This window comes from Herpailurus yagouaroundi, unplaced genomic scaffold, assembly GCF_014898765.1.
Source record: "Herpailurus yagouaroundi ecotype Mexico unplaced genomic scaffold, PumYag 28, whole genome shotgun sequence".
NCBI classification, from domain to species: Eukaryota; Metazoa; Chordata; class Mammalia; order Carnivora; family Felidae; genus Herpailurus; species Herpailurus yagouaroundi.
In genome coordinates this window covers 65,615,120-65,627,438 of record NW_024412376.1, presented here as the reverse complement: position 1 = coordinate 65,627,438, position 12,319 = coordinate 65,615,120, and the positions used below count along the sequence as shown (strand labels likewise).

General features: G+C 39.0%; 1 protein-coding gene across 2 annotated transcripts in view; it reads right to left on the bottom strand.

The window, feature by feature from the left end:
- Window positions 1–12,319, bottom strand: part of NDNF (neuron derived neurotrophic factor) — a 41,474-nt gene that overhangs the window by 16,709 nt on the left and 12,446 nt on the right. The window contains exon 2 of one of the 2 annotated variants that reach the window (XM_040474732.1): window positions 10,599–10,682. The exons of the other annotated variant lie outside the window; for it this stretch is intronic. The gene's annotated coding sequence lies outside the window, so the exon portion shown is untranslated. The remainder of the gene's footprint in view (window positions 1–10,598; window positions 10,683–12,319) is intronic. 2 annotated transcript variants of the gene reach the window in all.

Here is a 12,319-nt window from a genome sequence, read left to right as displayed (position 1 = left end):
TTTTTTTTGAAGGGAATAAACTTTTCTTTTCTATGAGAATGTGAGAAGAAACTTTTCCACAGTGAGCTTACCCAAAAAGTAAATTTAACTTCCTTTTTCTTTTATTTTTTTTTTTTAACGTTTATTTATTTTTGAGACAGGGAGAGACAGAGCATGAACAGGGGAGAGTCAGAGAGATGGAGACACAGAATCTGAAGCAGGCTCCCGGCTCTGAGCTGTCAGCACAGAGCCCGACACGGGGCTAGAACTCACGGACCGCGAGATCATGACCTGAGCCGAAGTTGGCCGCTTAACCGACTGAGCCACCCAGGCGCCTCTTAACTTCCTTTTTCAAAAACATTTTTTTTTTTTTGCCATTTGTTCTGCAGTTTTCCATATAAGACAGCTGCAGTAAATGAGAATTACTATGTGCAAAAAAAGGCACCAAATTCGCTAACTGCATTATTGCATTTAGCCCTCGCAATAATCTGTGAAGTAGGTACTATTCTTATATAAAAATAAATCTCCTTTTACATAATCAGAGAGGAATAGAAATCCAGGTGGAGATGACTGTAGAGCCCAAAGGTTTCTCCTCTGTAATATTTTCAAGAAAGGCATAACAGTTTTTTACAAGGACTCTTATTTTTCATCCTTATTTCTCGGTTGTTTTGTAATCGAATGAAAGCTTGACTGAGAGCTAAGAAATTTGACTTTTTGGTTTCAGCACTAATTAGATGTGTAATCTAAGGCAATTCACTTAAGCACTCCAGATGGACCTCAATTTTCTGAAGGGTTTGGATGATGATCTCTAAACTTTGAAAACGAATGGTGATTCTGAGACTGAATACTCAACTCCTCTTCCCAACTAGATAGCAGTTTAGAAGGCCAGGCCTTCTTAAGTTTCATTAAGTAATCTGAACCTCAGATATCTGAATGATTGTCAGGATGAGATCCAAGGGCAGTTGGAGATATGAAGCAGGAGCTCACATTAGTTACTAATAGCAGATGAAGCTTATAACTACAAAAGATGGCTAGATATATCAAAATAAAAACTCAATGAACCTATTTGAAACAAGCATGGACATAGTTGGCTAAACTAAATGGGACCTCTACTCACAACCTTTAATTCCTCCCCTCTGATGCCCTTCCTCCTGTGGCTAAAAGAAATGAAAAATCTGATATGCTAGAATTTGCTTTGCTGGCCCTGTTAAGAAATAATTATTATTTCAGCATAATATGTCCTGTTTACTCTGTAGCAGTGTCCCTGAAACTTTGCCCCCTGAGAGCAGAAGCAGCTAGATAATAAAATTTGTCTCTTTAGAAATGGTTAGACTTTGGCTTTCTATACTTATTAGGAACTTAGAGCCAACATGCCATGGCAGCACTTGAACATGAGATACTCAGGTGTATTTGCTCTAGACCCACTCTAATGCACAGCTTTACCTCATTAGGCTCTATGTTTGCCCATAAAGTTGTCAATTGCACAGTACCACCATAACCGAGCAGAAGAGGCTGCCCAGTGCCCCAGGATATTTGGGATATTTAAGTCAGCTCCAGAGTAAGACAGGTCACTAGTTATCACTGGTGGGAATTTTTCCAGTATCCCCAGCCATCCATTGGCAGAACTTTCTCTTTATTGAATCAGCTAATGATAAGACATGAATTTTGAGTTAAAAATAACAATATTAACAAAGTTTGTTTTGAACATGCTGTACTCTTCTAAATGCTATATATATATATATATATATATATATATATATATATATACACACATTATCTCATGTAATGCTACATCAACCCTATGATGCAGGCACTATTATTTCTCTCATTTCAAAAACGATCTAACTGAAGCTTGGACAGGTAAGATCACATAGTGATACAATATGATGTAAAAAATACAAACTATTTACCATATGTAAGTTTAAAAATATGAAAAGTAGGATTATTGTATGTTCTCCACATCTGCTACTTTTTAATTTATAAATAAACAAATAACAGTGAACAACTTAAGATGACAGGATTCTACAAAGTAAGTGGTGAGAGATGATTCTCCATGGGTCTCTGTGATTGGTTTTGCATGTCTTGGAAGCAGAAGAATTGACTGCTTTTGTGCCAGATTATATTTTCAAGGATGTTTGTGTAATGAAAAGCCTTGGAAGATAAAGCTTCTGGAGCAGGCATGATCACTATATCAGGGAAGATCTGAGTTCCCCAAGCTCAGGGCTTCTCTCTTGTAAAAAAAACCCTATTTGGGGGCTAGTGCTATCTGGCCCTCTTTTCATCCTGTGGAAATTGGAAGTCAGTGAGCCAGGGGGAGAAAATGATAATACTGTGGATTCTGCTATTGCTCTGAGTTGCTCTGAGTATTGCTTTTGTCTCCAACCCAGTAGTCTGATGCCATCTAGTATCAATGAAACTATGTATAACAGGTTAACTTGTTAACTTACAAGTAGAGTAAAATCTTAGATTCTTCATTCATATTTTTGACACTACATTTTCCTTATTGAATTATTTTACTGGATCACTACTAGCTCAGGTAGATGTTTTTATTTGGATTACCACCAACAGAGAGTAGACTCAACTCTATCTTTTTCTTTCTTTCTCTCTTTCTCTCTCTCTGTATACATATACAGAGAGGCACTATAATATACTTGATTATTATATATATATAATAATTTCCCCTGATAAAATTCTATGAGGCCAACGTTTTGTTTCTGAAACAACTCTAACTATATTAATTGCTATATGTTATAGACAAGACAGACACTTTTTGGAAAGGTGTTTAAAATTTTTATGATCCCTGTTTTCTTTTCTTCTTTTTTTTTTCATTGTATACATATAAGAAGATAGATGCTAGTTAAGCCTATGGTGGTAATCATTTTATAATATATATAGATCAAACTATTATGCCATGCATCTTATATTTTTATAGTGATGTGTGACAACTATTTTTCAATAAAACTGGAAAAAAATAGTGTGATCCCAAAGCACAGATCTTTATATTTTACAGGATTATCTTTTTCAAATGTTATCTAATAACACTCATCTACTGTTGGGAAAAAGCTTACTCTGTTATTAGGGAAAGTTAATCATTTGACCAATTTCATCAGGTTACAGGCAGAATTACTTTAAATAAACTGTACTTAAAGGAAGCATTGACTATAGCTGATCAAAAAACTATTGCGCAGACAGGTTGTGTATATTTTTTCAATTTCTATTCACCAATTCAACTATAAAGCTTTACTTAGATATTGTTTAAAGGATTGTTTTAAGATTATATCGATTTTTTCCCCTACCAATAAAGTGTTCTGTCTCAGACACTCAGCTTAAGAATTAGTCACTTTAAATAAACAACTAAAAAAATACATTCCTCTCATGAGTAAGACTTGGGTAAGCCAGTCTATAAGAACTGACTTTTCTTCTAAGATTACAAAAGTGCCCTCTAATGGCATAACTTTTCCTCTCATTTATTTTTGTTACTTCTAGGTATCCAGAGCTTATCTAGATTTAGAATTTAAGTTAAATAACATTCCTTAGAATTTCTCTTTCAGCATTATTTCTTTTGTCATGGGCATCTGGTAGTAATCTAGGCAACCTATCTGTATAGCAAGAAACCATGCTATCTTTTTATAATCAAGGGTCTAGTTCCAATAGAAGTAGGAAGTTGCTAGGATGATTCCAAATATTTTTATTTTTCTAGGCATAGCAGTCAACTCGGTTCCACAATTATTCACAGCCTAGGACTAGATGGTATTATCCTATTGAGAAGAGTGACTTTGTTTCAATTAAAATTGTTTCAATTAAAATTCTGATGAATTACATATATAAATGCTATACTTGATTTTAGATGCGAATTTAAAACTCTGACGCTGTTCATGTCATCAGAAGCATCTGCATATCTGGCACACACTTTCAGATCCTGCCAAGACTGAAGTGAAAAAAGAAAAATGACCTAATGGTTTGATATACCTCAACCTTTAGTCTAGATTATGGATAATCTAGATTATTGGATAGTTTTATTCTTTGGAAAACCCGTGTGTCCTAGATTAAAAGGAGAAATTGTTTTTGAAATCTAATTGTCCAAAGATTAACCATGCATTCTATACTTACAAAGATTGAGAGAGGTCTGGGTACTGTAAAGTAAATAATTTTAAATATAATTCATTTTTATGGCACATGCGCACACACACACACACTTAAGGTCAAACTATTTGGAAACATTATATGAGTCCAGTTAGTTGATATTAGAGTAAAGGCAAATGAGCAGTGGTTCTAAAAGAAGAATCTTATACATATAAAAATTTACTTTTATATTTGCTGCCCCCTCTCTGGAGAGTGCGTAAAAGCTACAGAGCAGTTTTCTTGGGGATGTTTTAGGAATGACTACCAGGGTCACTTCTCCCATTCCTCTCCGCCATCTTCTCTGTGGGGGTCTCTGTTCTCCCATCCCAAAGAGGGAAAGGGGACACTAGGAAGCATAGGGGATGAAATGGAGATCAGTTTTAAAGAAACTGCCAATGAAGAGATACGAAGCATTTGTGTCGTTTCCTAAAGGGTAGAGAGTAGAGCATATGATGGATAACTGCAAACATACAACTCATTCGAAGATTTTATTTTTGGTATTAACTTAAACATTTTATTCTGTAGAGCCTTTAGTGTAGTCAAAATAAATAGTCAAACTGACCTGGCATACGCTTTTACCACAAACCTGCAGAAATGTTTGAGGATTGTAAAACAGTCTAATGGCAAGCAAGAAAAAAGGGAAGTTTAAATAATTTACCAATGTATCAACTAAACACCCAGGACAACCTCTATTACCACAAAAGCAGAGTATAGTAAAAGCAATAAAACTTGCCCTATGGTGTCTGTTACAACTTCACTAGTGTCATTTCGCAAAATTTATCTTTAATTACATATGACCGGCTAGTCAATTTATCATCTTGGTTAATCCACTGGCTCACTTAGTGAAAATAAAAATTTATTTTTGGAAATTGTGTAAACAATGATTATAAGTAAATAAATCTGGTTACTTTCTTACTTCTTTTAAAAATATATTAGGGGCGCCTGGGTGGCGCAGTCGGTTAAGCGTCCGACTTCAGCCAGGTCACGATCTCGCGGTCCGTGAGTTCGAGCCCCGCGTCAGGCTCTGGGCTGATGGCTCAGAGCCTGGAGCCTGTTTCCGATTCTGTGTCTCCCTCTCTCTCTGCCCCTCCCCCGTTCATGCTCTGTCTCTCTCTGTCCCAAAAATAAATTAAAAAAATAAATAAATAAATAAAAATAAAAATAAAAATATATTAGATGTACTTGGCCACAATCCCTATTGATAATCTTGTCTTAAGAGTAGGGAAATATTTCAAGCCACTAAAAAGCTTGCCTTTAGATTTATAGACTACGGTTTAGCTATATTACCCCATTAATGTAAGGGATTTGCAAATCTGGTAAATAAAATGCTGTTTCAGGTTTTCATGAACTGTCTAAGACTCTCTGAAATAGAAGCTGTCCTGTATATTAAAGACATTGTGACCTTTATCAGTGCTGTAGTTTCCTCAGAAACAGCAGCCAACAGTTCAGTCTATCTGTGAGTGAGATGATCAAATCAAATTTCTCCATTCCTCCACAACCAGCCACCAAGGGCTTGCAAGTTCCTTACAAAAACATGTGAATGTATTTACAAAATATATCATTCAGCTCTTACAGATATTACATGTTGTAAACCCAGCAAGATCAGATTCATCTCTATCAATAGGCCACACCAAGAAAATAATGAAAAAAAATAATGTCATTAAGATTCACTTAAAAACTCTTCAATGAACCCAATCACATGTAGGCTAAAACCATGAAATAAATTTGCAATCCCCAGAAAGAAGGACGGGCATTCTGAATTTACTTGAGGCAAATGCATCTGGAATAAATGAAATCTAATGTTTAATTACAGAGAGTGGAAAGTGCATGATTATAATTTAGTGAGGATAATTTCAAGGAATGGTCTGCCGCAGAGATTTCTGTTATTTTCTTTTCCTTTTTAAGTGCAAATATTTAGTCTCTCCACTTCTATTTTTAAACTCAAGGGCATTTGTTTTGTTTGAATCATCCATGCCACATCTGATAATAAATCTGAAGCATTTAACCTAGCTGTAAAGAAAAAAAAAAAAAATGTAGCCTTTGTTGGGGGAACGGCCCCCGCGTCTGCCACAGCCCGCTCTGTGAGCAAAGGGGGTCTGTGTGCACACTTTAATAGCAGAATGCCCAGCGTGGGCATGCACATTCCCTCAAGGCTGAAATTTAGTGGTAAAAAAAGCTGGATTCCCCAAAATCGTTCTGTTCTGTTGTCTTTTGCAAACAACGAAAATGTTAACTGAAATTAGTTGGTTGTTCTCATACATACAGAAGTATCCTCTGCTATGGCTGAAAAGTTGAGGGATACAGAGCATATTGTGGTTTGGTGTGTTTCCATATTTGCAAAGGGTGAAATGAAGCGGGTGGAAGTGGAAGGCCCCGGGTTGGCCCTAAGGAGTGGTCTGTGGCACGTGCCAGGTGAGCTCTTGTTCCGCAGTGGCTATACAGCACAGCTGCAGTAAGCCTCCCTCAACAAGGCAGAGCCAGAGTCAGGCACAGAACCCACAGGCGAAAGCTCTCCAAATGCGGGCTGTCATTACAGAGGGGAAAGATTATTAACAGTTTTAGAGTTCATTATGTCAATGATCTATGGATTAGGGACCTTCACATGCATTTCAGCTGCAGTGATTCCAACCTCCCCTACCACTTCTCTACATGATTGCCAACTTTCATTCTGGAAGGAAATTAAATTAGCATGAAAAAGCAATGTGAAATTAAAACATGCCAAGGATCTGAATACAGTTTCCATTCTGTCATCTCCTCCCCTCTGATCCTCATGGTGTGTAGTTCATAGTGGGGCCAAGACTAGGGCACTCTAATTTTAAAAGATGGTCATGCCTACAGAATAAGCTTGAAAGAGGATCAGATTTTAAAGTAAGTTACCCTGTATTCCCACCATCACTACTGCCAATAATAAGAATACTGAACCATAGAAATGGCCAACGATGTGTACTACAGATAAGAGTAGTCTTTGATTCAGGAAGCCAGGCCCATTTTACTAAAGGAAGGAGTGGATCTCCTAAAATGCACCTGATAGGTGATTAGAAGATATGATACATTCAAAAGCAATACAGAAGACAATGCAAAGTAAAACTGGAACAAAAGAGTGAACATCTTCCTCCTATCAAAATTTCCTCTGCATGTGCAACTGAGATAGCTGGGATAATTTCCACGATCTTAGGCACAGCTAATGATTCCTAGAATAATGAAAGCCCCTAAGGGAGAAATAATATGCTTGGTTGCTTTTCTTACTTTAGTTTGGCAACTAAGCCTTGTTTCCTGTTGGTCTGCAACAAAATGAAAATGACTTCCTGTGCAATGTTCCCCAAAGCAGTTAACAAACTGTATACCCCATCGTCTACTGAAATTTAGCTAAGATGTAATATAGCAACAGTCCAGGAGCATCTAGCAGCAGCACATATCAGCCTAGAAGATAAGACATGAATTGTCATGGTCAACAAATACTGAGCCCCTGTTGTGTGTAACACACCAAAAGTACACTGAAAGTACAAAGATGTTTAATGTAGATTCAGACTGTTCTGCTGCTTACAATCGAGTTGAGTGGCCATTAATTATGAGTAGAAGTAACGTGCAATGTAAGATAGCATAATGCCAAGAGGAAACGGGGGGCTCATATGACAAATGCCTTCAGAGTTGGAGCGAAAACTCACCAAGAGTTGGTGAAGACAGAACAAGACTCAGAGAGAAAGTAGGATAAGGGGAGAAGAGCCAGATGCCGGGAAGGGAGATGGAGGTGTGAAGTGCGGGGCTGAGGCACAGACATAGAACTGCAGCAGTAAAAGTTAACAAACAAATGTTAACTGAGCACTTCCTTTGTGCCAAACACTGAACAAGGTGCCAGGTACATAAGACATCCTTTCTTCTTGAGTTATTTATGGTCTGGAAAGAAGTGAGGAAGAAAATATTTTTATACAGAGAGATCAGTAAGGAAGTAATTGTGAAGGTTCATAAAAGCAAAATATCCCATTATAGAGAAAACTTAGGAAAGCTAAAAGATAAGTATCTCATGGTTTACAACCTATGCTTCTTATCAACTGCTGGAATTCCTGGGAAGAATTCTGAAGAGGGCCCTACAGCCCCACGTCGTGTCCTAGGACCACAGGGAAAGACTACGGAGGCAAGAACAAGTACTTCCTCAGGACAGGCTACTTTTTCAAAGAGCCCTATTTGCAAAACTTCTCTTTTTCCACACAGAGTTTCCCTCTCCTACACCCCCAAGGTTAGGAGGCATGGTTCAGTGGAAAAATCACAGTTTGAGTCAGGACACTTTCACCCCAGGCAGGAGAACTATCCACGTTGAAGGTTTGTTGGCCCAGATGGTCTCCTCCGTGCCCTACACCTGTGAACCCCTGCCAGTCCAGGTGAGTGCATCAGACCTCACAGGAAAGATGGCAACATAAGAAAGAAACTAAGTTTTACAAAGTTTACAAAGATGCAAACTACTACTGAGATTCCGCTCAGGTCATGATCTCACAGTTCATGTGTTTGAGCTCTGCATTGGGCCTTGTGCTGACAGCATGGAGCCTGCTTGGGATTCCCTCTCTCTTCCCCTCCTTTCTCTCTCTCAAAATAAACAAACTTAAAAAAAAAAAAAAGTTGTGGTAATGGGTTGTTCATGCTCAGTGAGCAGGAAACTAAGAGAGACAGAAGTTATGAAGGGAGCGCCCGGGTGGCTCAGTTGGTTGGGTGTCCGACTTCGGCTTGGGTCATGACATTGCTGTTTGTTGGTTCGAGCCTCGCATAGGGCTCTGTGCTGATAGCTCAGAGCCTGGAGCCTGTTTCAGATTCTGGGTCTCCCCCTCTCTCTGCCCTTCCCCTGCTCATCTCTGTCTCTCAAAAAGAAATAAACATCAAAACATTAAAAAAAGAAAAAGAAGTTATGAAGAAAATTTGACAAGAAAACCCTGCAGTTTGGCATGTGACCAGACTTCTTCATAAGCTGTGTCCAAATGGATAGGCTAAAATACAACTTACAAACCTTCCTATAAGCCCACATCTGCCAAATGTCATCTAACTGATGCTCCTGGGCACTTTTCTGCAGAGTGCCACCATCCGCGGAGGAATCCTGAGGCAGCAGGCTTGATATGAGAATGAAGGCAAGGGCACAGGCATGGGCAAGGATGAGGCAGGTAGTAAGCTCAGTGACAGGCAGGGAAGAGCAGGCTAGAGAGAGCAAAGAGATCGCTGGCAGGGTCATTAGAGACACCAAAGAGTGTAGAATACTCTAAAGGAGAAAGGTCAGCAATCTTGTCAGATATTTTGTCACATATATAGCAAGGATTTACTAAATAACGATTGACTGGTGGATCAAACTGAGTAATCGCCATGTCTTCTGAACGGAGATCATTACTAATTGTGTTTGTTAGTGATAGCAAGGATAAAATAAAATACTGTAGAAGGAACAAAAGATTCTAAAAATAATCAGTCTCTTCACCCACCCATCAGCAACAACCTTACCTTCTTTACATATTTTCCATCTATCTCAGGTAATATATACTACCTTCTCAAAGAAACTTCAAAATTTTAAAGGCCTTTTTAGTTCGACTTACCATACTAAAAAAACCAGGTACTTAAATTATTCTGGTTCAAAGATATTCCCGTTCTTATAACAAACCTGGTTTCAAAAATTGCTTTGGTAAATCTGCCAGCTATGTCTGCTGAACACATGGGCTGAATCTTCCATAAAGTTTTGATCAAAGAAATCTTTATAATCCAGATTCTAGTGATGTAATAAAAAGCGATACTCATCAACAAGGCAGTGACAACAGGAACTTTTTCTAAAAGAGCAAGTGTGATGGGATTGCAGAGTTCATTGGCTGATTCAACAAATGTTTACTGGGCACTTACTCTGTGCCGGGCACTGGGAACACAGCAGTGAACAAGATGTGTGATGTTCTTGTGTTTGCAGGGCTTGTGCTTCGGTAGGTAAGGGAGATGATGACCAAGTCAAAAACTACACATAACCGTTCCAGACAGCAGTAGCATTGTGAAGAAAGTGAAACAGGCAAAGAGGTTGGAGGGGAGAAGAGGGAGTAGGTTGGGGGGAAGGAGCCCTCCTAGGCTGAGTGGTCATGGATGGCCTCTCTGAGGAAGTGACATTTTAGCAGGGGATTGAATGGAGAGAAGTAGTAAGCCATGGAGACTGAAGGGAAGGACCTATTTGGTCTACTGGATTTTATGTCCAGGAATCTGCCTCATCTGTGCCTTAACTGTCACCCTCAGCCACTAAGAGGGACGCAGTCACAATCCACAGGGACCAGAAGACAGCACTGACTCAGTGAGGCAGCCACAGTCACATGAGGCGAGGAAGGACTGGCAGTGTTAAATCCAGGCATGCTGGGATGGGCGGTGACACCAGATGTTTTAAGGTCTGTTATCAGATGAAAGAGGGATTAGAAGCACTCTGGCTGGCCCAGCTAGTACCAGCTGCCCGCATGGCACTATAGGGACGGAGATTGGGGCTCAATAAAATAAAGACTTATCTGACAAAGCTGTTAAACAGAGCGGTTTAAAGAGTAGGTGTTCTGATAGAGGAAGGATGCTTCCTGATTTTCTGGACTGAGACACTAAAAAACAAAACAAAACAAAACAAAACAAAACAAAACAAAACAAAACAAAAAAAGCAAAAGAAAAAAAAGGGCTATAAAACCTGCAGGAAGATTCTTAATAGGATTGTAGGGGCATAGTGTTTACTTAGATGGTTTGTTATCTGAGCTCTCCCTGTAAACTGTCAGTGAGTGAACTAGTGTTTATTAAGTGCCTGTTGCAAGATCCCTGGAGACATAAGAAGAGGATAAGGCAGAATTAAGGTCTTCCAGTGAAGCCAGAGACTTTGATTCTTATGGCACTTTCTTATCTTCCTTGAATTATAGCTATTTTAATATTTTTTCCTGTCCTTAAAAAAAAAAAAAAAAAAAAAAAAAGCTCTCCATGAAGCAACATGAGTTTACTCAAGTACGTGTCCCCTGGAAACTATTACTTTTTACTCATCCTTGTATCTCCTATATAGACTTTTTTAGTTCTTATACAAAGTAGGCACTAAATAAGTATTTGCTTAATTATACTGATTTCAAGGAGTTTATCGCAAAGAGGAGGGTAATCTGAAATCTCTCCCATCAGATTCTGGACTATGCAAGGAAGTTGGGGGTGGTTGTTTGCCAAGGCCTCGAGGCTGATTCTTAGCTCCAGGCCCGTTTTCCTTCTGATGCCCAGGATCTAACATTCAAAGGTGTGAAGTGGCTCAGCACTGGCCTCACCAAGCCAGACTCAGGCTGGTGAGGAGTTTAAATTTGGGCTCTATTCCTTCCTCTGCCAAGCACTTCTGTACCACTGAGTCCATGGGCAGATTAAGTCCCCACAACTTCTTGATTCACCCTGGTTTCCGTGTTGACTCAAATGGAATAGTGTTCCTGACCAGGCTGCTCAAGAGTTACCTGAGATGCTGCATGAAAACAAGTACACACTGGTGTTAATTAGCTCAGCAGCACAGTCCTGCCACGTACCAAATGAAGAACCTCAACATTATCCACTTTTTTGGATCTCCATCTGCTGTTCACCAACAAATCCTGCCAATCTACCTGCTGCATATTCTCTCAAATTTGTTCTCTCTTCTCTATCCAAACTGCCAATGCCTCAGATTATCCACTTATTGCTTCTCACACCCATTTCCCACAGCTCTCCTTGACCATTTTGCGCAGTACTGACACTATTATCTTTATGAACAAGAATGTTTCACTCTTCTGCTAACCAAAATAAGTCAGATGTTTCCCCCGAACTGGAGGATGAAGTCCGTGCACATGAGGTCCTTTACCTCACTGCTCACTCTACCAGACTTATTCCCGACAACTGTCCATACTTGGCTTGTCATTCCCGTGTGTTCTTCAGGACTCAGTGGACTCCTTCACCTAGGACACCTTTGCTGCTTCTCTCGGTGGCCAACTCCTACTCATTCTTCACGACTCAAACATTTATGACCACAGGGAATTTAGTTGTGTGCTTTTCTATGTGCATACTTCTACTGCACACGTTTTAATTTGTTTGTGCATATTCTTGACATGCCCAGGGTCTGTAAAAGGAAATGCTATGTTTATGACAGTTATAATGGTGGTCATAGAACAACACCAAGCGCATCTACATGACATTTTGTGTGTAACAAATAAATGAAATTGAAAGTAATAAAATTAACTATTATTGCTGATTTATG